Here is a 27,424-nt window from a genome sequence, read left to right on the forward strand (position 1 = left end):
CCCCTAATGAAGGCTTTCCAGCCGAAACAGCATATCTGGTACTATGCTAGCTTTACAGTATTTGCAAATTTGCTTAAATTTTGATTCCTCTTTCCCATTAATATTTACTTCTGCCAAGATTCATGATTATTATTTTGAGTGTAAGTTTGTTTTGGAGTAGTCATTACATGGATTCTAGGTTTTTGGTTTTTATAACTTACATCCTTTGGTGTTTTTAAGTGTTCTTAAATTTGTTTTTGCTGTTTTTGAGTTTCTTTTTGCATATTAATTAAGTGCATTTTTTTCATATACCTTTCTGTATGTGCAGTTCCTTTTTCCATGTTTCCTTTTTGTTTACTACTATTTACTCACATTGTTCTTCACACTGCCCTTTTGCTTCACGTTGCTTCTCTTTTTTCATACTCCCTCGCCATGATTTTTTCCCATTTTGTATTTATGATCTTACTTTTCACATCTTTTTTTAGTTTTAATTGACTCATTTTCCAACTCATCTTTGTGCACTAATACTGTCAACTACTTTTCATATATCTTTCGAAAGATATATATGTTGTCTATTTTCTAAATGTTAGTTTTTTTAGGTTTTTGTTTTCATCTTTTTCCCCACTGATTTCACTATTGTGTATTTGTCTTAATCATTTATTAAATTTTTGTGCACAAAACTGATTTTCTTTATCATGTCTGTCCTTACTTGTTTTATTTTGCCAATTCATGTTTTGTTTTTTTTTACTCTGGTATCTTTCCTAATGCTTACTTATGTCATTTTTTTATCAGTGTTTCCCAGTGTTTATTGTAGTAACCTTTTATGTGGTGATACCCAACAAATATTCCTTTGCTATATTAATTGGGCCTCTACATTTTAAAAAACCATACCACTTTCTCTTATTAGCAATACTTGGCAAATCTTCATAATGGACGTCAGCTGACTATCTAAATGCAACGGCAACTTGTAGTCAATTGTCAGCATTGTGTTCCACACATTCACCTTCTTTCATAAAATGATTATGCTGCCCTTTGGCCTCTTCTGAATTAAATCATGATATCATGCAGTAATAAATTTGTTGGACCATTCCAACTGGTTGTCACTGATGTACAGGTCTATATTATACTCCCACTGAACACCCCAGAAAGACTTTATGAATTTCAGGTGTCATGTGTGACCAGATATTCATTTATTTTACTTACTTTAGATTATATTTATTCAATCATGCATTTTGAGGAAATACTTTACCTAATTGTATCTAACCTGTGCTTTTAAGTGCATACAACATGAGGATGGGAATTAACCCTAGAACGCGCAACCGTAGAAATCTACCATAGAAAACAAGTGACCTAGCAGGCCTGCGAGGCTCCAGGTATGCATTCTAGGGTATAACATACTGGCAAGGGCTCCTCCTGTTTGCAGTGTGCTGAAGAGCTAAGCAGCATCCATACATCACTAATGCAGGCTACATTACACAGCCATCATATTTCTCTATGAGCTCTGAGTGTGGTTGACAGCTGTTGTCAATCACTAATAACAGCATTAAAATGGAGCTTGTGCCAATGCTGTAATGCATCGGCTACTAGTAGCCAACCAGATAACGATTGAGGAGGCATAACGGGTAATTATGGCAGCCAGGGGCCTGCTTAAGACCCTTATCACTGTGATCTCAGTACTCCTGTGAAACTCAGTCACTGGATGAGATTAACCCTGTGACCATGATAGTCATTGTTTACTGCAATGTATTGTAATATATAGTGTAAACGATCAAAATTTAAAGGGATTAAAAAATGTAAAAATGTTTTAAGAAATAAAAATCTAAGATAAAAAAATTTAAATGAGCCTCATTTTTGCAATTAACAATGGAAAAAAAGTAAATATATTTTGTATTGTAAAGCTCTCTTCTATTAAAATGTGGAATTAAATAACCCCTGTAAAACTGTAGTGAGAAATAAAATAAAAATGCTAGTATTGTGTTTTTGGGGGGTCAATTTACCTACCTAAAAAATGCAACACAAAGCAATTAAAATATTTTATGTACCCAAAAACTGACAAAAATAAAAACATGACCTACTCGTGCCAAAAAAAACAAGCTCCCATTCAGCTCCATCAGAAAAAAATGTTAGGGAGGGTCTAAAAAAATGGCAAAACAATGTAAAACATTTTATTTACAAGATTCTGTTGTTTTTTATATCATTTAAATAAGAAAGATGCAAGATTGCTATTGCAAACCCTCATATGGCTATGACACTAGAAAAATAAATGGTCATTTGGAAGAAGGTGAGAAAAACTATGAAAGCAAAAAGACTAAAAACTTCCTGGTACTTAAGTATTAATTATAGTACTTTAGGGTACTACAATTTAAGCAGTAAAGCATATTGAATTGTTTTGAATGGAGTATCATGTCCTTCTATTCTTGAGTTTTGTTGTGCATCAATGAGTATCTTGAAAAACAAATGGTATGGTTCAATATAAATTTATGACAGTTTTTGTATTTTATATGGTCTTATCAGTCTAACATTTAGTCAATTGATATTTGGGATTTGTTCATTGTTTTTCTGTGTCTATTACAACTTGTTTAGTATTGTCATTTCTGCTGGGAATATTTCACATCTTTTTCAAGCTACAATTTTCAGAGTTTACGACAAAGACATATTTGACATATTTCCAGAATCATACAAAAGTGGTCCCATCCTACAGAAATTCTCTTGTCTTTTTTTAAGCAGTTAGAAGAAATAAAACATGTGTATTTTGAATAATTTAACTCAGGGCATGCTGGAGGAAACATTCCCCATAATATGATGTTACTTCACACATGCTGTTCATAAATAGATAAGCAGTGTTAGGTTTGTGCCACGTCTGACACTTAGGGGTACTTTGTACACTACGATATCACAGGTGCGATGTCCGCGGGGTCAAATCGAAAGTGATGCACATCCGGCGTCGCTGTCGATATCATAGTGTGTAAATCCTTTATGATACGATTAACGAGCGCAAAACCGTCGTAATCGTATCATCGGTGTAGTGTCCGACATTTCTAGAATGTAGCTGCAGCGACGGTACGATGTTGTTCCTCGTTCCCCTGCGGCAGCACACATCGCTGTGTGAGAAGCCGCAGGAGCGAGGAACATCTCCTACCTGCGTCACCGCGGCTCACGCCGGCTATGCGGAAGGACGGAGGTGGGCGGCATGTTTACATCCCGCTCATCTCCGCCCCTCCGCTTCAAATGGCCGCCTGCCGTGTGATGTCACTGTGATGCCATGCGACCTGCCCCCTTAGTAAGGAGGCGGTTCGCCGGCCAGAGCGACGTCGCAGGGCAGGTGAGTGCATGTGAAGCTGCCATAGCGATAATGTTCGCTACGGCAGCAATCACAAGATATCGCTGCTGCGACGGGGGCGGGGACTATCGCACTCGGCATCGCAAGCATCGGCTTGCGATGTCGTAGTGTGCAAAGTACCCCTTAGGATTTTGTCCAAAAAGCAGCATTATGTGTAATCTGACCACAAAACCTTTTTCCACAATTCAGCTTTTTCATAAACTCCAGATGTGCTTTGTCTTTTTTCTTCAGTAACAACTTATTCACGTACATTCTCCTGGACAGACCAGTTGTATGCATGGCTCTCTATAGATTAGTTTCTTCCTACCAGTCTCCACAAATGATTGTTTTAGCTTCTCCAAAGTTTTCATTGGCCTCTCCATAGTTTTCTTAAATTCTACCTTTTTGATTTGGGACTGCATTTTGTGGACAGCCTTATCTAACAAATGTCTGATATATATGATGTTGATTTTTTTATCCTTAATAATTATTCAAACAGTGCTCACTTAGAAATAAAACACTTTGTTATTAATTTGTGAGCTTTTTTATTCAAGTAAAATATATTACTTTGACATCTTTTGAATGCTCATCAATTTTTATTTCCATATCTTTTTATATATTCAGAACCTGATAAACATTATGTTTTTGAATTTGTCAGAGAAAAAGTCCATTTCTTGGTGCAAAAATGTATAACATAACTTTCCTATTTTATGCATTTTTTTATAACTATAAATAAGTTAAGTACAAGAACTATTGAAGAAGAAATGAAAGAATATTCAGAGTTCTTTGGCTGTAAAAACAGATACAATAACTAGTACTGAAAACTTAAAAGCTTTGTGGAGGAAAAAAACAATTATAGTCTGAAGTAGTCAGCAAAACCACTAAGCAAATATTACTTCCTACAACTTTGTAGCAAAAAAGAATCCTGCTGTCTTTTAAAATGATTTTTCTAGATGCAAATGTATCTTTCTTCATCTGCACTTAAAAATAGAACAAGTAATTTTCTGTACGTAAGATATGCAATATCCTGAACTACAGGGGGTATAATACCTTTTTTTTCTGCTAATAGGTCAAACCTTAAACACAGCTTTGCCTAAATCTACTGTGTAGTGTTTATTTTAGTGTGTTATTATTTTGTATTGCAGATATAGTGTGAGTCTTGATGATTCTCAAAAAATCGGCTTTGCCTACATTACACATGAAACTATACTGTCTGTTCCTATACAATTACAATGAGATTACATTATACTTCATGTTCTGTACAATATACAGAAATATATATATACATATATATATATATATATATATATATATATATGTATAATGTATATACAGTTAGGTCCAGAAATATTTGGACAGTGACACAATTTTCGCGAGTTGGGCTCTGCATGCCACCACATTGGATTTGAAATGAAACCTCTACAACAGAATTCAAGTGCAGATTGTAACGTTTAATTTGAAGGTTTGAACAAAAATATCTGATAGAAATTGTAGGAATTGTACACATTTCTTTACAAACACTCCACATTTTAGGAGGTCAAAAGTAATTGGACAAATAAACCAAACCCAAACAAAATATTTTTATTTTCAATATTTTGTTGCGAATCCTTTGGAGGCAATCACTGCCTTAAGTCTGAAACCCATGGACATCACCAAACGCTGGGTTTCCTCCTTCTTAATGCTTTGCCAGGCCTTTACAGCCGCAGCCTTCAGGTCTTGCTTGTTTGTGGGTCTTTCCGTCTTAAGTCTGGATTTGAGCAAGTGAAATGCATGCTCAATTGGGTTAAGATCTGGTGATTGACTTGGCCATTGCAGAATGTTCCACTTTTTTGCACTCATGAACTCCTGGGTAGCTTTGGCTGTATGCTTGGGGTCATTGTCCATCTGTACTATGAAGCGCCGTCCGATCAACTTTGCGGCATTTGGCTGAATCTGGGCTGAAAGTATATCCCGGTACACTTCAGAATTCATCCGGCTACTCTTGTCTGCTGTTATGTCATCAATAAACACAAGTGACCAAGTGCCATTGAAAGCCATGCATGCCCATGCCATCACGTTGCCTCCACCATGTTTTACAGAGGATGTGGTGTGCCTTGGATCATGTGCCGTTCCCTTTCTTCTCCAAACTTTTTTCTTCCCATCATTCTGGTACAGGTTGATCTTTGTCTCATCTGTCCATAGAATACTTTTCCAGAACTGAGCTGGCTTCATGAGGTGTTTTTCAGCAAATTTAACTCTGGTCTGTCTATTTTTGGAATTGATGAATGGTTTGCATCTAGATGTGAACCCTTTGTATTTACTTTCATGGAGTCTTCTCTTTACTGTTGACTTAGAGACAGATACACCTACTTCACTGAGAGTGTTCTGGACTTCAGTTGATGTTGTGAACGGGTTCTTCTTCCCCAAAGAAAGTATGCGGCGATCATCCACCACTGTTGTCATCCATGGACGCCCAGGCCTTTTTGAGTTCCCAAGCTCACCAGTCAATTCCTTTTTTCTCAGAATGTACCCGACTGTTGATTTTGCTACTCCAAGCATGTCTGCTATCTCTCTGATGGATTTTTTCTTTTTTTTCAGCCTCAGGATGTTCTGCTTCACCTCAATTGAGAGTTCCTTAGACTGCATGTTGTCTGGTCACAGCAACAGCTTCCAAATGCAAAACCACACACCTGTAATCAACCCCAGACCTTTTAACTACTTCATTGATTACAGGTTAACGAGGGAGACGCCTTCAGAGTTAATTGCAGCCCTTAGAGTCCCTTGTCCAATTACTTTTGGTCCCTTGAAAAAGAGGAGGCTATGCATTACAGAGCTATGATTCCTAAACCCTTTCTCCGATTTGGATGTGAAAACTCTCATATTGCAGCTGGGAGTGTGCACTTTCAGCCCATATTATATATATAATTGTATTTCTGAACATGTTTTTGTAAACAGCTGAAATAACAAAACTTGTGTCACTGTCCAAATATTTCTGGCCCTGACTGTATATATATATACACACACATAAGGGGGTACCAATTAGTGATGACAAAGCGTCCTCGCCATTTGTTTTTATTATATTGAGCATGGGGATCTCGAGCAAGAATTGAGTAATGTGTATAATGGAAGTCAATGGGAAACTTAAGCATTTATAAGCTCCACTGCTCGATGCTCAATCGAATAACAAGCAGTGTGAGCACGCTCCCTCATAGATTATAACAATTTTTTTGAACCTTTGACTTTGTCTCTATATCTCACCATCCACTACAGCTTTGAGTGTGAAACTACAGTTATTTTATAGACAATCATCTTGGCAATCTCACACTTAAATTTTACTTGCAGATCTGTATTATATGATTAGTTATGCAGATTCTTATCATATCACTTCATTGTTATCCTTTTGCTCCTACTAATCTAAATTACAATTTTTATTATTTAGTTAAAATTTTGTAAATGTACTTTTGGCTTTCACTACTGCCTGAATCCTTCTGGGCATGCTTTAGATCAGATTCAAGCATGTCATCACTGAATTCTGATCACAGGTGTCTTTTACACATTCCCAATGTTGGTGCATACTCGTAAACTCAATTGGGTATGTATAGAGCTTTTTATTAAACTCTATGCAGAAGTGTTGGATTGGTTTGGGGTTTGAGGACTTAGTGGGCCTATCCAGAACTTCGACTTCATTGGCATTTGAATTGTTATCCTGCTGAAACATATCCTTTTTAAACCAATAATACTTAAGTGCATGAAGTAATTCATGTTTAAGGATACTAAAATATAGCTTAACATTGAGACCACCATTAATTCTGGTCATGTACTGTATCCAAAGCATTTGGCTGGGAAACAACACCATATCATCAGGCTTCTTCTACCAAACTTGACAGTTTCTTCAATGTCTTGATCTGTTAGCCGCTATTCCTTTGTTTCTTCCAGACCTACTTGCATCCATCAGAGCCTAGTCTTTTGACTTTTGGCTCTTGCTGCAAAACACCTGTTTCCAATTTTCTGCTGTCCACTTTTTGTCTTTTCTTTGGAAACTCAAGCTGAGCCTTCTTATGATGATAGTTAAGGCGATTTTTCACTTTTGTTCGGGCCACCATTGCAGACTTGTGTAACGTGCATCACACGGTGCTTGCATGTCTATGATCACACTATTACAAAGCATATGAGACACCTGGACTGGCTTGTTTAAATAAGTCATACTTACTTTTTTTTTCTTTAAAAGTCAATTCAAATAGCGCTCAGGCAGCTATACATGTAAAATAGTAATTCATTTGGCAATACAATGCAGAAGGCCAGAAAGACCCGTCACCAAAGAAAGCAAACTCCGCCAAAAGAATTGCACTCAAAACTACCCACAAGACCTAAATCAATAAGGGTTTGCAAGTGCCTGGTTTTCATAAACAGATTAGGTAGACTCCCATTGTCATTCCACTCCCGAGCCCACTATATTACAGTTTTATGAATACTTACATTGACTAGGAACAGCCAACCGCTATACTTTGCTGCAGTGGAATGCAGAAGAGAACAGCTGGAATGACGAGGGACATGGCCATACTTAATACACCTGTGACAGGAGTGACAGCAACAGGACTACACAATCTGTGTGTAAGAGCCTGGCACTTGAATAAATATTTATTTTTTTTGTTCAAGAATAAATGTCTATTGTTAGTCATAGGAAAATAAACATTTATTTAAGACCTTGACTTATTTTCAGGGAACACAGATGACTGGGGACATACATTTAAAACATTACTACAATGCTTAAGTAAAAACACTGAAGTAATGGTTTAAAAATCATGGAGAGGCTCGATCTCGCCGGTGATGACGTCACAGCCTTGAAAGACAAGGAGCAACGGTCATATCCAAAAGCGGCAAATACGCAACAATTAAAGAAATTTTGACAGCCTAAAAACCAGTGGACCATCTGTGGGAAGATCTGGGGAGTATTTTAAGACCAACCCCGAAGAAATCTGAGGTAGCACAATGGAGACATCGGAGAAAATCTGCGGCGGGCAGGAGCTCAGTAAGTGTGTACCTCACAATACACTGTCTCCTCATGTTCCCAGTCCAGCTAGCGACAGCAGAGTTATCCCACTAATGTGAACCATCACCACTTCACTTTCATATTAAAAAAAAATTAAAAATTCCAACCCCAGTCACAAAAGAGCACAGAATATCATCATTAGCCTATATAAAAGGTTCGCCGGAAGCATGCTCGAGCCGCAGCCATTTTAGTTGTCGTGATAATGGGGATGCCGGCTCATAGGAATAAGTGACGATCTAACTGTTAATCCCAGATACTATGCCAGTGGAAGTACCTTCACACATTAGTGTCCCTGTCACTATTCTTGATTAAACCTAACGAAATAAAGCTGTCACAAGCTGCCAAACCTACTCATACTGACACTCTATTGATGGCTCTAGAGCTTGCTGGCACCGTTGCCATTTTTATTTATTTTTTTCTTTCAAGCTACTTTAAAGTCCAGAACCTAGTAAACAATAGAAGTGTTAACATACTTGTCCTGAATGGATTGAAAAATTACTAAATATACAATTTCAAAATGGAGAAAGGAGCAAGATCCAAGACCTTTAACAACAACCCATCAAACAAAACTCAAAAATTGAATGCGGGTTCAGACTCGGGAAGAAACTCACAATCTTCAGCCTCAAGAAGGAGAACCACCTCTTCTTTAAATAAGAAACATGACACCTAAACTACTTAGTCTTCATCTGACACGTATCATAAAAACTGTTTGATTGGAGGAAATGCTGCCTTAGAAACAACCCAGGACGAAAAAACATCACTAGCAGAAAAACTTGAAATTAGCTACATCAAACCACCTTTATTTAACCCTTTCGACCAAGACAAGGACAACTCCTTACGAGTTGATAATATGGACACTGCTAAACCAAATGAAAAGGAACTGATACTTACAGTGACTCTTCAAAGGATGAGTTCTATGTGTCACATTCAGGTTCTAGTGACGAAGCTCTTTCCCGCGTTCATAGCAAACAGAGACCTAAAGTAGAAATTAAAACCTCAGTTCATACATCTGTGACAGCTGATAATCTATGACCTTGGAACACATAAAAATGGCAGACAAAGTGGCCATGGAATAGTTTATGGTCCATTTAATAACATTTCTCAAGTCTGACATAAATGTCGCTCTAGAGCAACAAACTAAAACACTGAAAGATGATTTAGAAGTTATTAATGCAAGTCTAGATAACTATGGCGACAACATTTTAAAATTAGAAGAAAAGACAAAGACACTCACCCAGAGACAGGAAGATCTTCAATCCCGAATCTAATTTTTGAAAACTAAGGTTGCAAACCTTGAAGACAGGTCAAGACTAGAGTTGAGCGAACCGGTCCCGGTTCGGCTCGAGGTCGGTTCGCCGAACGGAGGTCCCGTTCGAGTTCGGCTCGTCGAACGTTCGACGAACCGAACTCGAGCCAATAGGCTATAATGGGAGGCAATCACAAACACATAAAAATGCATTATAAATGTACACAAACAGTTAATAAACATTGCCATAACACTTACCGGTCCTCGCGATCCCTTCTGCACTCTGTCTCCTGCCGCTATTCCATCCGATGATCGCTGAATCCTCCCGGTGACGGCACTGCCAGCAGAGATGCAGGACCTATCGTGACGTCAAAATAGCCATGTGACAAGTCACGTGGCTATTATCTCATTGGCTACAGACTGGTCACATGACTATGACGCGTCATGTAGGACCTGCGAGTCTATCTCTCCGGTACACGGTGCACATATGTGTATCGCCGTGTACCGGCGACATGCTCTAGCACACGGTCGACTCCCCGTTCCGTTAGGGACCGGCTGACACAGCCGATCATTAACGGAGATCACCGTTGCAATAGCAACGCAGTTAGCGGTGACGTCACCGCTAACCGCGGCTCCGAGAGCACCGTTGCTATGGTAACGCGTCTGTCAGCGTTACCGCTGTTACCGCTAGCAGCACTGATCACTCACGGAGTGAAGGCTGCACGCTGCTTCCCGATTATAGTGAGGATTGTACTGAGGATGAGGTTCCCCAGCCCCAAGTGATGAGCTGGTGAACCTCATCCTCACTACAATCGTCACTACTACTACACTAGTGAGGATTGTAGTGAGGATTGTACTGAGGATGAGGTTCCCCAGCCCCAAGTGATGAGCTGGTGCACATCATCCTCACTATAATCGTCACTACTACTACACTAGTGAGGATTGTAGTGAGGATTGTAGTGAGGATGAGGTTCCCCAGCCCCAAGTGATGAGCTGGTGCACATCATCCTCACTACAATCGTCACTACTACTACACTAGAAAGAAAGAAGACAGAAGAGCAGGATCGTGGAGGGCTGACAGGGGGTAATAAAGATGGAGTCTCTAATGTGTCTGTGTATTTATTTCTATTAAAGTATTTTTTCTCTGTGTGGTGTTTTTTTAACCCTTTATTGGAGATTCTTAATGGCCGGTCAAACGTGCCTGACATTAAGAATCTCTGGCTTAATACTGGCTAGTAAAACAAAGCCAGTATTAACTCATGATTACCCAACAAGCCACCCGGCTCCAGGGCTGTTGGAAGAGTTGGATACAGCGCCAGATGATGGCGCTTCTATGAGAGCGCCATTTTCTGGGACGGCTGCGGACTGAAATCCGCAGCAGAGGCGCCCAGAAACCTCGGGCTAACCTGTGCTGCGGATTCTAATCCCCAGCTGCCTAGTTGTACCCGGCTGGACACAAAAATAGGGCGAAGCCCACGTCATTTGTTTTTTAATTATTTCATGAAATAAGTGAAATAATTAAAAAAAAAAGGGCTTCCCTATATTTTTGGTTCCCAGCCGGGTACAAATAGGCAACTGGGGGTTGGAGGCAGCCCGTGGCTGCCTGCTGTACCTGGCTAGCATACAAAAATATGGCGAAGCCCACGTCATTTTTTTGGTGGGCACAAAACTTCTGCATACAGTCCTGGATGGAGTATGCTGAGCCTTGTAGTTCTGCAGCTGCTGTCTGCTCTTCTCCATACAGACAGACAGAAGCTGCAGAACTACAAGGCTCAGCATACTCCATCCAGGACTGTATGCAGAAGTTTTTTGCCCCCTGAAAAAATTATGTGGGCTTCGCCATATTTTTGTATGCTAGCCAGGTACAGCAGGCAGGTACGGCTCCCCCCAACCCCCAGTTGCCTATTTGTACCCGGCTGGGAACAAAAAATAAAGGGAAGCCCTTTTTTAATATTTCATGAATTTCATGAAATAATTAGAAAACAAATGACGTAGGCTTCGCCCCATTTTTGTGTCCAGCCAGGTACAACTAGGCAGCTGGGGATTGGAATCCGCAGCACAGGTTGGCCTGAGCTTTCTGGGCCCCACTGCTGCGAATTGCAGTCTCCAGCCGCCTCAGAAAATGGCATTTTCATAGAAGCGCCATCTTCTGGCGCTGTATCCAACTCTTCCAGCACCTGCCTGCTATACCTGGCTAGCATACAAAAATATGGCGAAGCTCACGTCCTTTTTTTGTAGTTTTTTGGCAAAAAAAAATAAAAAATGCTTCCCTGGATTTTCCATTGTCAGTGAAGGTAACACCAAGCAGTGGGGGTTAGCAGCCAGTAGCTGCTTGGATTACCCTTAGCTAGCAATACAAAAAATCCAGCGGGAGCCCATATATATTTTTTTTAATTATTTATTTAAATAACTAAAAACAAAATGGGCTTCCCTGTATTTTGATTGCTGGACATCACAGTGCTGTAAAAATAAATCTTTAAAAAAATGACGTAGCGCTCCGCGGTATTTTTGATTCTCAGCGCAGATAAAGCAGACAGCTATGGGTTGCCACCCCCATCTGCCTGCAGTTACCTTGGTTGGCAATCAAAATACAGGGAAGCCCATTAATTTTTTCTATTTAAAAAATAGTTAAAAAAAAATGACGTTGGGTCCCCCCATTTTTGATAGCCAGCTAGGGTAAAGCAGACGGCTGTAGCCTGAAAACCACAGCTGGCAGCTTTACCGTGGTTGGGGATCCAATGTGGAGGTCCCCTCAAGCTCTTTTTTATAATTATTTTATAAATATTAATAATTACACAATAAAAGTAGGGTCCCCCCCAAATTGGATCACCAGCCAAGGTAAAGCGGACAGCTGTGGTCTGGTATTCTCAGGGTGGGAAGCTCCATAGTTATTGGGCCTTCACAGCCTAAAAATAGCAGGCCGCAGGCACCCCAGACGTGGCGCATCCACTAGATGCGCCAATCCTGGTGCTTCACCCCAGCTCATCCCGTGCCCTGGTGCAGTGGCAAACAGGGTAATAAATCGGGTTGATGCTAGCTGTAAAGTAACCTGAGATCAAGCCCAGCAGTTTGTGATGTCATGGCGTCTATTAGATACCCAACATCATAAACTGTCAGTACTAACAAAAAAAAAAATCGACAAAAGAAATTTATTTGAAAAAACAGTCCCCAAAACATTTCCTCTTTCACCAATTTATTGTAAGAAAAAAAATAAAGGGGTCCCACGACGACTCTGGACCGTCTAGAATATGGGGGGGAGACACTCAGGGAACGTATCCCCCATTTTCTAGGAGTGCCGTCCCTTCATGTGAGGAGTGTGGGTGCAATGAATCTGCACTCACTCTTCTCGGGTCCACAGCAGCAGAGTCCATGTCGTAATGGTTGCTACCAAAGCTGCAATGCCCTGCTCATGAGGTAAGGGCATGCCTAATCAGGAGAACTACTGTAGAGGAAGCTCTGCTCACTGGTATATAGGTGCTCAGAGGTAATAATAGATAAAATTAGTGAGTAACCTCGGCACTCTAAATCTCCCAGACTAAGTCAGTAAGTCACAAAGGATAGTAATGCAAAATCACTCTTTATTGGTCCGTATTAAGAAAAAATTTTTTTTCATAAGCATATATATTTTTGTCCAAAACAAGTTACAAATGACGTTTCGGCCTGAGCCTTCGTCAGATTGGACTTATCTGCATGTAATCATGAAAAATGACAATAATCAGTATCACATAAGAGTGAGAGAACAATAACATAAACTCGAACAATGTAGAGGTACAATTGGGATGCAGCAAAAAAATTGCAACACAGCAAGAAATGAAACACATGATACAAATGTCATAATACAGTACAAGGACAATATAGTAATGACAAATATGGGGTCAGAGTAGGCTTAGACAGCTCTGGTACGAAAGAGATGTCAATCATAAAGTAACATGTGCAGTAGGTGTAGAGCTACACTATGCATGGCAGAGCTAATGGGTAGACCGACCATAGAAAAAAAACGGAGAAAAAGTGGAGAAAAAGTGGAGAAAAAGTGGAGAAAAAGTGGAGAAAAAATGGAGAAAAAAATGGAGAAAAAGTGGAGAAAAAGTGGAGAAAAAGTGGAGAATAAGTGGAGAAAAAGTGGAGAAAAAGTGGAGAAAAAAATGGAGAAAAAGTGGAGAAAAAGTGGAGAAAAAGTGGAGAAAAAGTGAAGAAAAAGTGGAGAAAAAATGGAGAAAAAAATGGAGAAAAAGTAGAGAAAAAGTGGAGAAAAAGTGAAGAAAAAGTGGAGAAAAAGTGGAGAAAAAGTGGAGAAAAAGTGGAGAAAAAGTGAAGAAAAAGTGGAGAAAAAGTGGAGAAAAAGTGGAGAAAAAATGGAGAAAAAATGGAGAATAAGTGGAGAAAAAATGGAGAATAAGTGGAGAAAAAATGGAGAATAAGTGGAGAAAAAATGGAGAAAAAAATGGAGAAAAAGTGGAGAAAAAGTGGAGAAAAAGTGGAGAAAAAAATGGAGAAAAAGTGGAAAAAAAAGTGGAGAAAAAGTGGAGAAAAAGTGGAGAAAAAGTGAAGAAAAAGTGTAGAAAAAGTGGAGAAAAAGTGGAGAAAAAAATGGAGAAAAAGTGGAGAAAAAGTGGAGAAAAAAATGGAGAATAAGTGGAGAAAAAGTGGAGAATAAGTGGAGAAAAAGTGGAGAAAAAGTGGAGAAAAAAATGGAGAAAAAGTGGAGAAAAATTGGAGAAAAAGTGGAGAAAAAAATGGAGAAAAAGTGGAGAAAAAGTGGAGAAAAAGTGGAGAAAAAGTGGAGAAAAAAATGGAGAAAAAGTGGAAAAAAAATGGAGAATAAGAGGAGAAAAAGTGGAGAAAAGGTGGAGAAAAAGTGGAGAAAAAGTGAAGAAAAAGTGGAGAAAAAATGGAGAAAAAAATGGAGAAAAAGTGGAGAAAAAGTGGAGAAAAAGTGGAGAAAAAGTGGAGAAAAACTGAAGAAAAAGTGGAGAAAAAGTGGAGAAAAAGTGGAGAAAAAGTGGAGAAAAAGTGAAGAAAAAGTGGAGAAAAAGTGGAGAAAAAATGGAGAAAAAATGGAGAATAAGTGGAGAAAAAATAGAGAATAAGTGGAGAAAAAATAGAGAATAAGTGGAGAAAAAATGGAGAATAAGTGGAGAATAAATGGAGAAAAAAATGGAGAAAAAGTGGAGAAAAAGTGGAGAAAAAGTGAAGAAAAAGTGGAGAAAAAGTGGAGAAAAAGTGGAGAAAAAGTGAAGAAAAAGTGGAGAAAAAGTGGAGAAAAAATGGAGAAAAAATGGAGAATAAGTGGAGAAAAAATGGAGAATAAGTGGAGAAAAAATGGAGAATAAGTGGAGAAAAAATGGAGAAACAAATGGAGAAAAAGTGGAGAAAAAGTGGAGAAAAAGTGGAGAAAAAAATGGAGAAAAAGTGGAAAAAAAAGTGGAGAAAAAGTGGAGAAAAAGTGGAGAAAAAGTGAAGAAAAAGTGTAGAAAAAGTGGAGAAAAAGTGGAGAAAAAAATGGAGAAAAAGTGGAGAAAAAGTGGAGAAAAAAATGGAGAATAAGTGGAGAAAAAGTGGAGAATAAGTGGAGAAAAAGTGGAGAAAAAGTGGAGAAAAAAATGGAGAAAAAGTGGAGAAAAATTGGAGAAAAAGTGGAGAAAAAAATGGAGAAAAAGTGGAGAAAAAGTGGAGAAAAAGTGGAGAAAAAGTGGAGAAAAAAATGGAGAAAAAGTGGAAAAAAAATGGAGAATAAGAGGAGAAAAAGTGGAGAAAAGGTGGAGAAAAAGTGGAGAAAAAGTGAAGAAAAAGTGGAGAAAAAATGGAGAAAAAAATGGAGAAAAAGTGGAGAAAAAGTGGAGAAAAAGTGGAGAAAAAGTGGAGAAAAACTGAAGAAAAAGTGGAGAAAAAGTGGAGAAAAAGTGGAGAAAAAGTGGAGAAAAAGTGAAGAAAAAGTGGAGAAAAAGTGGAGAAAAAATGGAGAAAAAATGGAGAATAAGTGGAGAAAAAATAGAGAATAAGTGGAGAAAAAATAGAGAATAAGTGGAGAAAAAATGGAGAATAAGTGGAGAATAAATGGAGAAAAAAATGGAGAAAAAGTGGAGAAAAAGTGGAGAAAAAGTGAAGAAAAAGTGGAGAAAAAGTGGAGAAAAAGTGGAGAAAAAGTGAAGAAAAAGTGGAGAAAAAGTGGAGAAAAAATGGAGAAAAAATGGAGAATAAGTGGAGAAAAAATGGAGAATAAGTGGAGAAAAAATGGAGAATAAGTGGAGAAAAAATGGAGAAAAAAATGGAGAAAAAGTGGAGAAAAAGTGGAGAAAAAGTGGAGAAAAAGTGAAGAAAAAGTGGAGAAAAAGTAGAGAAAAAGTGGAGAAAAAGTGGAGAAAAAGTGAAGAAAAAGTGGAGAAAAAGTGGATAAAAAGTGGAGAAAAAATGGAGAAAAAATGGAGACTAAGTAGAAAAAAATGGAGAATAAGTGGAGAAAAAATGGAGAATAAGTGGAGAAAAAATGGAGAAAAAAATGGAGAAAAAGTGGAGAAAAAGTGGAGAAAAAGTGGAGAAAAAAATGGAGAAAAAGTGGAAAAAAAATGGAGAAAAAGTGGAGAAAAAATGGAGAAAAAGTGGAGAAAAAGTGGAGAAAAAATTGAGAAAAAGTGGAGAAAAAATGGAGAATAAGTGGAGAAAAAATGGAGAATAAGTGGAGAAAAAATGGAGAAAAAAATGGAGAAAAAGTGGAGAAAAAGTGGAGAAAAAGTGGAGAAAAAAATGGAGGAAAAAGTGGAGAAAAAGTGGAGAAAAAGTGGAGAAAAAGTGAAGAAAAAGTGGAGAAAAAGTGGAGAAAAAATGGAGAAAAAATGGAGAAAAAATGGAGAATAAGTGGGGAAAAAATGGAGAATAAGTGGAGAAAAAATGGAGAATAAGTGGAGAAAAAATGGAGAAAAAAATGGAGAAAAGGTGGAGAAAAAGTGGAGAAAAAGTGAAGAAAAAAATGGAGAAAAAGTGGAGAAAAAAATGGAGAATAAGTGGAGAAAAAGTGAAGAAAAAGTGGAGAATAAGTGGAGAAAAAGTGGAGAAAAAGTGGAGAAAAAGTGGAGAAAAAAATGGAGAAAAAGTGGAGAAAAAGTGGAGAAAAAGTGGAGAAAAAAATGGAGAAAAAGTGGAGAAAAAGTGGAGAAAAAAATGGAGAAAAAGTGGAGAAAAAGTGGAGAAAAAGTGGAGAAAAAGTGGAGAAAAAAATGGAGAATAAGTGGAGAAAAAGTGGAGAAAAAGTGGAGAAAAAGTGGAGAAAAAAATGGAGAAAAAGTGGAGAAAAAGTGAAGAAAAAGTGGAGAAAAAGTGGAGAAAAAGTGGAGAAAAAGTGAAGAAAAAGTGGAGAAAAAATGGAGAAAAAAATGGAGAAAAAAATGGAGAAAAAGTGGAGAAAAAGTGGAGAAAAAGTGGAGAAAAAAATGGAGAAAAAGTGGAGAAAAAGTGGAGAAAAAGTGGAGAAAAAGTGAAGAAAATGTGGAGAAAAAGTGGAGAAAAAGTGGAGAAAAAATGGAGAAAAAATGGAGAATAAGTGGAGAAAAAATGGAGAATAAGTGGAGAATAAGTGGAGAAAAAATGGAGAAAAAGTGGAGAAAAAGTGGAGAAAAAGTGGAGAAAAAAATGGAGAAAAAGTGGAGAAAAAGTGGAGAAAAAGTGGAGAAAAAAATGGAGAATAAGTGGAGAAAAAGTGGAGAAAATGTGGAGAAAAAGTGGAGAAAAAGTGGAGAAAAAGTGGAGAATAAGTGGAGAAAAAGTGGAGAAAAAGTGGAGAAAAAAATTGAGAAAAAGTGGAGAAAAAGTGGAGAAAAAAATGGAGAAAAAGTGGAGAAAAAGTGGAGAAAAAGTGGAGCACCCTTTGGTGCCTTTCATGTGGCACTAAGGGGTGCTTAGCTTTGTATTTAGCCAAAAAAATGAAAAAAAAATGACATAGGGTTCCCCCTAGTTTTGTAGCCAGCTAGGGTAAAGCAGACGGCTGCAGCCTGCAGTCCACAGCTGGCAACCTCATCTTGGCTGGTAATCCAAAACTGAGGGCACCCCACGCTGTTATTTTAAATTAAATAAATAATTTAAAAAAAAAACACGTAGGGGTCCCCCAAAATTGGATCACCAGCCAAGGTAAAGCAGACAGCTGGGGCCTGATATTCTCAGACTAGGGAGGTCCATGGTTATTGGACTCTCCCCAGCCTAAAAATAGCAGGCCGCAGCCGCCCCAGAAGTGGCACATCCATTAGATGCGCCAATCCTGGTGCTTCGCCCCAGCTCATCCCGCGCCCTGGTGCGGTGGCAAACGGGGTAATATATGGGGTTAATACCAGATGTGTAATGTCACCTGGCATCAAGCCCTGGGGTTGGTGAGGTCAGGCGTCTATCAGATACCTGACATCACCAACCCAGTCAGTAATAAAAAAAAAATAGACGACAAACACATTTTTATTTGAAAAAACACTCCCCCAAACATTCCCTCTTTAACCAATTTATTAGAAAGAAAAACAAATCCAGGTCTGGTGTAATCCAAGGGGTTGCCATGACGATCCACACTGTCCCAGTCAATGAAGAGCAGGATGTTCCCCATTGGCTGGGAGAGCAATGCAGTGACCTGAGCTAACATCAATGGGTCAGCCCAGGTCACTGCAGGGCATGACAAGTGCTGCTGTCAGCGAGGTACATTACCTGCGCTGATCTCCAGCACACTGACAGCCCCTGTCACTGAGTTCAATGACCGGCGCCTTCACACCAAGCATCGCGAGAGGCCCGTGACGTCACCGCTAGTCAGTCTCGGGTCGGAAGCGAGAGGTGATGTGACAAGCGGCGGCCATGGAGGACAGTGACAGCGCTGAGGTCGGGATGGCGGGACTTCATCCCCGCAGGTAAGCCGAGCGGGACCATGTGTGTGTGTGTGTGTGTGTGTGTGTGTGTGTATGTGTACATGCCGCGGGCAGGAGGGAGCGGAGCGAGCTGAGCGGGGAAGTGTGGGCTTCCTGCACGTAACTAGGATAAACATCGGGTTACTAACCAAAGCGCTTTGCTTGGATACCCGATGTTTATCTTGGTTACCAGCTTCTGGCAGGCTGCCAGCGATGGCTCCTGCACACTGTAGCTGTAAAAAGCCCTGCTTTTTGCTGCTAGAACCGTTCTCGAACGTTTCTAGAACTATCGAGCTTTTGCAAAAAGCTCGAGTTCTAGTTCGATCTCGAACAGCCCCCAAAATCACTCGAGCCTAGAACTGGAGAACCTCGAACCGCGAACCGCGCTCAATTCTAGTCAAGACGAAATAATCTGAAACTCGGAGGCATTCCAAAAAACAATACCATGTAATGAACTAGAGGACTACACCAAATGCCTACTAAAAACACTATTCCATTTTTATCAGATACCAAGGTTATTATTGCTAGAATTCATCGTCTTCCAAAGCCGAGGTTTCTTGCACCTGAAATTCACAAAGACGTGATTTTGAAATTCCATTATTTTGGTACTAAAGAAAAACTTTTAAATTACATGAAACATAATACCTCACTGCCGGACCCATTTAGACACATCAAAGTGTTTATAGACATTTCAAAAGAGATCATGAATATGCGAAAATCCTTCTCTGATACCACAAACAGACTCAAAGACTGGGGGATCCAATACTGTAGGGGATTTCCTACCAAACTCCTCATTTGGATAAATGGCAAAACTGTCCCCATTCTTTCACCATAGGACGGTCAGAGATTTCTGCAATTCTTGGATAAAAACAAATATATAAGCAAGAGTAATCACAATACTCATCCAGGTTGATCCTATGGATTACAAATACTATCTAGCCCTTTCATAGGCAAAAGCTTAACAATTCTGACTTTCACTTTAAAACTTTATTCATTGGACCACTGCTTGCCGGATAAACAATCGGAATTTATCTACGGAACTCGTAAACACCACAAGAAGATGTATTGGACTATCCGCCCTTCTCTTCTACTCCTTTTCATTTTTTTCAGAAGAAGAACATCTTAACATCCTAACTTGCTATTTCTCATATTAACTTTGCCTCACTTGAGATTCTCCTATTCTGGAGAATTACAACTGTGAGGAGAATGTTTAATTTACCGTATTTTTCGGACTATAAGACGCACCGGACTATAAGACGCACCCTTGTTTTAGAGGAGGAAAAAATAGAAAAAAAATAAAATTAAAGTAAAAGAATGTGGTCATGATACACTGTTATTTTACTGCTGACTGTGTTACTGAGGTAATAATATCCCCAAATTCTGTCCTCATATCCCCCATTCTGGGTACCTTCCAGGTATATATGGCCCCCATCGTGGAATATGTATGTTCCCCATCATTATATGTGTGATCCTCCAATCTGGTGTGTGTGTGTGTGTGTGTGTATATATAGTTATATTGTGTGCTTGTGTGTGCATATATAGAGTTATATACTGTGTATGTGTGTGTGTGTGTATATGTGTATATATGTATATATATGTATGTATATATATATATATATATATATATATATATACACACATATACATACACACACCGTATATAACTCTATATATGCACACACACGCACACATACACATAATATAACTATATACACACACTCATATATATACACACACACACACACAGTATGTAACTATATATGCACACACACATAATATAACTATATACACACACACACACACACACACACACTCTCTCTCTCTCTCTATATATATATATATATATATATATAATGAGTGTGTGTGTGTGTGTGTATATAGTTATATTATTTGTGTGTGTGTGCATATATAGTTACATACTGTGTGTGTGTGTATATATATATATATATATATATATATATATATGAGTGTGTGTAATATATATATGATCCAACCCCATCCAGGTGTACAGTACTGTCTTTATATACTATATTATTTATTGCCTTACTTTTACTGATGTGCTCGAGGACCTACAGTGATGTAATGAAGAGGCGGGGCACTGTGCTGTTCTGTGCTGCTCTGGCCCACCCCTCTGCATTACATCACTGTAGGTCCTTGTCAGCTACGGGAGACTGTTTCTAGTGTAAAGGCAGCAGGAGCAAAGTGAAAGTAATTTGAGCCCTCAGCACAGAGACTGCGGCTGTGCTGTGAAGGTATGCCGTGCTCTGGCCCGGACACTGCAGTGATCTAGACTTCTTCCGGGCCAGATATGACTGCAGCGGCACCCTGCTCCTGCCTCCTTCACAGCGGACACACAGTCTCCCCAGCCGCTGCAGGAAGCCGGCGTCTGGAGCTCCCACGTGTGTCCGCTGTTTACATTAAACTATTGATTTGCTGCTCCTCACCCCTGCAGAGAGAGGTGGGCGGGGAGCAGCTAATGAATATTCACTTACTTTAAGCAGCGGGCACACGTGGTTTCTCCAGCCGCCGGCATCCTGCAGCAGCGACCATCCCTGCTTCCTGTGATCCCACTGCATAGCGCTGACTCCCCACAGCTCCCTACCCCGCAGGTTCAGACCATAAGACGCACCCCACACTTTCCTCCCAAATTTGGAGGAAAAAAAGTGCGTTTTATGGTCCGAAAAATACGGTAATTGTTACTCTTTAGTAGGGTGATCTATTTCAAATGTATTGAATACTACTGATTGTCAGATACTGTAAGTTATAGTTATTAGATAAGATTGTCTGACCTCTAGTTACAGATCCTAAGTCTTAGATAAGTATATTTTGTTACCCAAAATTGGAAATCTATTAACCTTATTTTGGTTTTTTCAGTTTTAAGATTATATAATTATCATACCACATAAATAATGACCATAAACTTACTGAGTTACACTGTAAGAGGCCTTAACGGCCCCAGACGTAGATATTTGACATGGCGAAACTTAAAAAATCAGGAGCAGATCTTGTCTGTCTCCAAGAAACAAAAAAAATCTAAAACTCATCCTTCAAAAATAAAGGAGTACTTATGCTCATTAAGAACACAGTGACTTTTGAATTCATATATGAAAAAAGTCATACCTCTGGTAATTTTCACATCCTAGCGTGCAAAATTAATAACTGTACTTTCACAATTGTAAATATATATGCACCTAATTTTGCTCAAATTAGCTTCCTAAAGAAATTACTAAAAAATGTAGAATCTGTCCAAATCGGCGACCTAGTAATACTTGGTGATTTTAACCTAATACCTGACCCTATTCTCGATTCTACTACACACTTTAGATACAGAAAACAAACCCTAAAAAACTGGCTTTGCAAAAATGAACTTCTGTACAGTTTTTGATGTTTAAATCTACATCTAGAGAATATTCTTATATTTCAGATATTTATAAATCATTCTCAAAAATAAACTTTATTCTCACAAATTCCCTTACAATATCCAAATGTAAAAATGTTTCTATATTAAAGAAAACTTTCTCTGACCATTGTCCCACTTCTTGCAAAATTATTTTGAATTATAGCACCATCACAAATTGCCTTTGGAAATGTAGCCCCTTTATAATCAATCCTCCTAAATATAAAACCCAGATTGAAAACACTCTCAAATTATACTTTCAAGACAACAGTAATAACGAATCAGGTCCACAACAATTTGGTTAGCATATAAAGCTGTCTTGAGAAGAGAATCAATTAAAATATCTTCCCACCACAAAAAGATTAGAAGACAAAAACTTACTACAGAATTGATATACGATAAAGGAAATCTTCTACAACAATCCACCACCTCATCAGGTGATATCTATAAAGAACTTCTAAACCTCAGAATCAAACTAAAAGCACTCCTCTTCAATGAATACGACAAATACCTGTATCATTCCAAACTACTATACTATACTGACTTCAACAAAACTATAAGTCTAATGACTCGAAGAGTGAAATCAGCAGGAATCAAAAATAGAATAATATCCATTAGGACTGCCCAAGGTGTATAAATATACCACCCAGAGGAGATAGCTAACTCCTTTGTGGACTACTACTCTAGACTATATAACCTTAAAATTGACCCCAAGTCTCCCCAGCCAACTCCTGAAACAATAAATTCTTATTGAAGATAAAACTCCCACAAATTATGCCGGAAAACTTAATTAATCTTAACTCTCCTTTCACAGAAATTGAAACCTTACATATAATAATGTCCTTAAAACCAAGAAATTCACCAGGCCCAGACAGATTCACTATACTTTGTGCAGAATTATTAGGCAAATAAGTATTTTGATCAAATGATAATTTGTATACATGTTGTCCTACTCCAAGCTGTATAGGCTTGGGAGCCAACTACCAATTAGGAAATCAGGTGATGTGCATCTATGTAATGAGGAGGAGTGTGGTGTAATGACATCAACACCCTATATAAGGTGTGCTTAATTATTAGGCAACTTCCTTTCCTTTGGCAAAATGAATCAGAAGAGAGATTTGACGGGCCCTGAAAAGTCAAAAATTGTGAGATGTCTTGCAGAGGGATGCAGCAGTCTTGAAAATGCCAAACATTGAAAGCGTGATCACCGAACAATCAAGAGTTTCATGGCAAATAGCCAACAAGGTCGCAAGAAGTGTGTTGGTCAAAAAAGGCGCAAAATAACTGCCCATGAATTGAGGAAAATCAAGCGTGAAGCTGCCAAGATGCCATTTGCCACCAGTTCGGCCATATTTCAGAGCTGCATTGTTACTGGAGTATCAAAAAGCACAAGGTGTGCCATACTCAGGGACATGGCCAAGGTAAGGAAGGCTGAAAAACAACCACCTTTGAACAAGAAACATAAGATAAAATGTCAAGACTGGGCCAAGAAATATCATAAGACTGATTTTTCAAAGGTTTTATGGACTGATGAAATGAGAGTGACCCTTGATGGGCCAGATGGATGGGCCAGAGTCTCAGTAAATAGCATAGAGCTCCACTCCGACTCAGACACCTGCAAGGTGGAGGTGGGGTACTGGTATGGGCTGGTATGAACTTGTGGGACCTTTTCGGGTTGAGGATGGAGTGAAGCTCAACTCCTAGATCTACTGCCAGTTTCTGGAAGACAACTTCTTGAAGCAATGGTACAGGAAGAAGTTGCATCGTTCAAGAAAAACATGATTTTCATGCAGGACAATGCTCCATCATATGCATCCAACTTCTCCACAGCGTGGCTGGCCAGTAAAGGTCTAAAAGATGAAAAAATAATGACATGGCCTCTTGTTCACCTGATCTGAACCCCATAGAGAACCTGTGGTCCCTCATAACATGTGAGATCCAAAGGGAGGGAAAACAGTACACCTCTTGGAACAGTGTCTGGGAGGCTGTGTTGGCTGCTGCATGCAATGTTGATCATAAACAGATCAAGGAACTGACAGAATCTATGGATGGTAGACTGTTGAGTGTCATCATAAAAAAAGTGGCTATATTGGTCACTAATTTTTTGGGGGTTTTGTTTTTGCATGTCAGAAATGTTTAGTTTTAAATTTTGTGCAGTTATATTGGTTTACCTGGTGAAAATATACAAGTGAGATGGAAATATATTTGTTTTTTTTTTAGGTTGCCTAATAATTCTGCACAGTAATAGCTACCTGCACAAACAGATATCCTCCTAAGATAGCCAAATAAAAAAAAAAAACACTCCAACTTACAAAAATATTAAGTTTTGATATTTATGAGTCTTTTAGGTTGATTAAAAACACAGTTGTTGATCAATAATAAAAAAAATCTTCTAAAATACAACTTGCCTAATAATTCTGCCCATGGTGTAATGACTCTTATAAGTCTTTCTCTTCCTTTCTTTCCCCTCATCTTACTAATGCCCTCAATGAAGCCTCCCTATCGGGTTCATTTCCAACAGAAATGTTGTAAGCCATCATAACTCTGATTCCAAAACCAGGGGGGGACTCTGAGTCTGTTGGCAGTTATAGACCCATTTCTATCACGATTAAAGGCCCCCTTCACATGTCCGTGGTACACGTGCGTGTTTTGTCCGTTTCCGTATATACCGGAGACACGGCCAAACGTGCACCAATGTTATGCAATGTTTGAGGACACACGTGCGTTATTTCATAATGTCCGTGTGTCCGTGTGCGTGCTACGTTTGTGTCTCCGTTTTGCACAGAAGCATGTCCGTTTTCAGCATGCAACACGCAGCACGGACCTAATGAAAGTCAATGAGTCTGTGCGCACGTCCGAGTGACACGGACGCATCTCTGTTTGCTCCCTGTACATTTTGTGCTTTTTTCATGTGATGTCGGTCTTTTTCTTTTTCTGTTTCATTCTCTCCCTCAGTCCGTCGGTCGGTCGGTCTCTCTCTATGTCTGTTGGTCGGTCTCTCTGTCTTATATGTCCCTCTCGCTGTCTGTCGGTCAGTTCCCCCCCTCTCTCATACTTACCGTTCCCCAATCTCCGGCGCGGCGCTGCACTGCTGTTATAAAAGCTCCGGCGGCTTTTCCTCTTTTGAAAAAGCCGGCCTCTCATTAATCAATCTCGTATTCCCTGCTTTCCCCGCCCACCGGCAAATATGATTGGTTGCAGTGAGACACGCCCACACGCTGAGTGACAGCTGTCTAACTGCAACCAATCGCAGCCGCTGGTGGGCGTGTCACTATGGAGCAGAGAAATAAATAATTAAAAAAAAGGCGTGCAGTCCCCCCCTATTTTAATACCAGCCAGATAAAGCCATATGGCTGCAGGCTGGTATTCTCAGGATGGGGAGCCCCACATTATGGGGAGCCCCCCAGCCTAACAATATCAGCCAGCAGACGCCCAGAATTGCCGCATGCATTAGATGCGACAGTTCTGGGACTCTACCCGGCTCTTCCCGATTTGCCCTGGTGCGTTGGCAATCAGGGTAATAAGGAGTTAATGGCAGCCCATAGCTGCCACTAAATCCTAGATTAATCATGTCAGGCGTCTCCCCGAGATACCTTCCATGATTAATCTGTAAGTTACAGTTAAAAAACAGACACACCCGAAAAATCCTTTATTAGAAATAAAAAACACTAACTAATTCCCTCCTCACCAATTTATTAACCCCAACAAAGCCCTCCATGTCCGGCGTAATCCATGGACCTCCAGCGTTGCATCCAGCTCTGCTGCATGAAGTTGACAGGAGCAGCAGTATACACCGCCGCTCCTGTCAGCTCCACACAGCAAATGAGGTGAGTAGCACGATCAGCTGCTGTCAATCAGGTAACTCACGGCCACCGCTGGATCCAGCTGTGGCCGCAAGTAACCTCAGTGACAGCTCAGCTCCACACAGCAAATGAGGTGAGTAGCGCGATCAGCGGTGACCGGGAGTTACCTGACTGACAGCAGCTGATCGCGCTACTCACCTCATTTGCTGCGTGGAGCTGACAGGAGCGGCGGTGTATACTGCTGCTCCTGTCACCTTCATGCAACAGAGCTGGATGCGACGCTGGAGGTCCGTGGATTACGCCGGACATGGAGGGCTTTGTTGGGGTTAATAAATTGGTGAGGAGGGAATTTGTTAGTGTTCTTTATTTCTAATTAAGGATTTTTCGGGTGTGTCTGTTATTTAACTGTAACTTACAGATTAATCATGGAAGGTATCTCGGGAGACACCTGACATGATTAATCTAGGATTTAGTGGCAGCTATGGGCTGCCATTAACTCCTTATTACCCTGATTGCTAACGCACCAGGGCAAATCGGGAAGAGCCGGGTAGAGTCCCAGAACTGTCGCATCTAATGCATGCGGCAATTCTGGGCGTCTGCTGGCTGATATTGTTAGGCTGGGGGGCTCCCCATAACATGGGGCTCCCCATCCTGAGAATACCAGCCTGCAGCCATATGGCTTTATCTGGCTGGTATTTAAATAGGGGGGGACTGCACGCCATTTTTTTAATTATTTATTTATTTATTTCTCTGCTCCATAGTAACACGCCCACCGGCGGCTGCAATTGGTTGCAGTTAGGCAGCGGTCACTCAGCTTGTGGGCATGTCTCACTGCAACCAATCATATTTGCTGGTGGGTGGGGAAAGCAGGGAATACGAGATTGATTAATGAGCGGCCGGCTTTTTCAAAAGAGGAAAAGCCGCCGGAGTTTAGAGAACAGCCGTGCAGCGCCGCGCCGGAGATCGGGGAACAGTGAGTAAGTGAGAGGGGTACTCCATTCAGTCACTCTGGTGACTAGCGGTCACCTATGAGTTCTTCACGGGTGACCGCTAATCAGGACGCGACACAGATAGAGCCACGGTATGACAATGAAGTCGGGTGAAGTTCACCCCAGTTCATTCTCTACACGCGACTCTGTCTGCTGTCAGCGTATCTACGACATTGTGCATCACAAACACGCATAAATTCACACGGACAACACATACTCATCTCAGTTATTTCTGTCACGCATAAACGGACAATCATCATGCACACACGGCTAGCATACGGCATTCACACAGATGGCACACGGACACAAAAAAGGACACAAAAACGGAAAACGGACCCGAAAAACGGACGTAACACACGTGCGTGTTTTTTCACGGACGTGTGAAGGGGGCCTAAGAGAAAGAGTGTACCTAATACATGGTATCACCACATGCAAAGAATGATATAGAGATGATTGGCAAAAAAAATATACATTTTTATTAAAGTTTCTCAGAGAATGAAGCCACACAATGTACAAAAACACTAAAAACATTTAAAAAGCCAATAAACATGGCACAGCCTGATTAACCCTCTCACATGTCAAAAATAAACCTGCTGGACAATAGGAAACATGTAAACGTACACTTTTAAACTGCCACTGTAGGACAAGCAATGCTCAATAGGACAACAACAGGGAAATGGAAAGGCAGAGTAATAGAAAGGCAGAGGCAGAAAAAGGCAGAGTTGATAGAAAAAACCTTATTGATAAATAAGCTCCTCCACACCCTTGTTGCAGCCTGTTTGCAAGACCATATAT

This window comes from Anomaloglossus baeobatrachus, chromosome 6, assembly GCF_048569485.1.
Source record: "Anomaloglossus baeobatrachus isolate aAnoBae1 chromosome 6, aAnoBae1.hap1, whole genome shotgun sequence".
Taxonomy (NCBI): Eukaryota; Metazoa; Chordata; class Amphibia; order Anura; family Aromobatidae; genus Anomaloglossus; species Anomaloglossus baeobatrachus.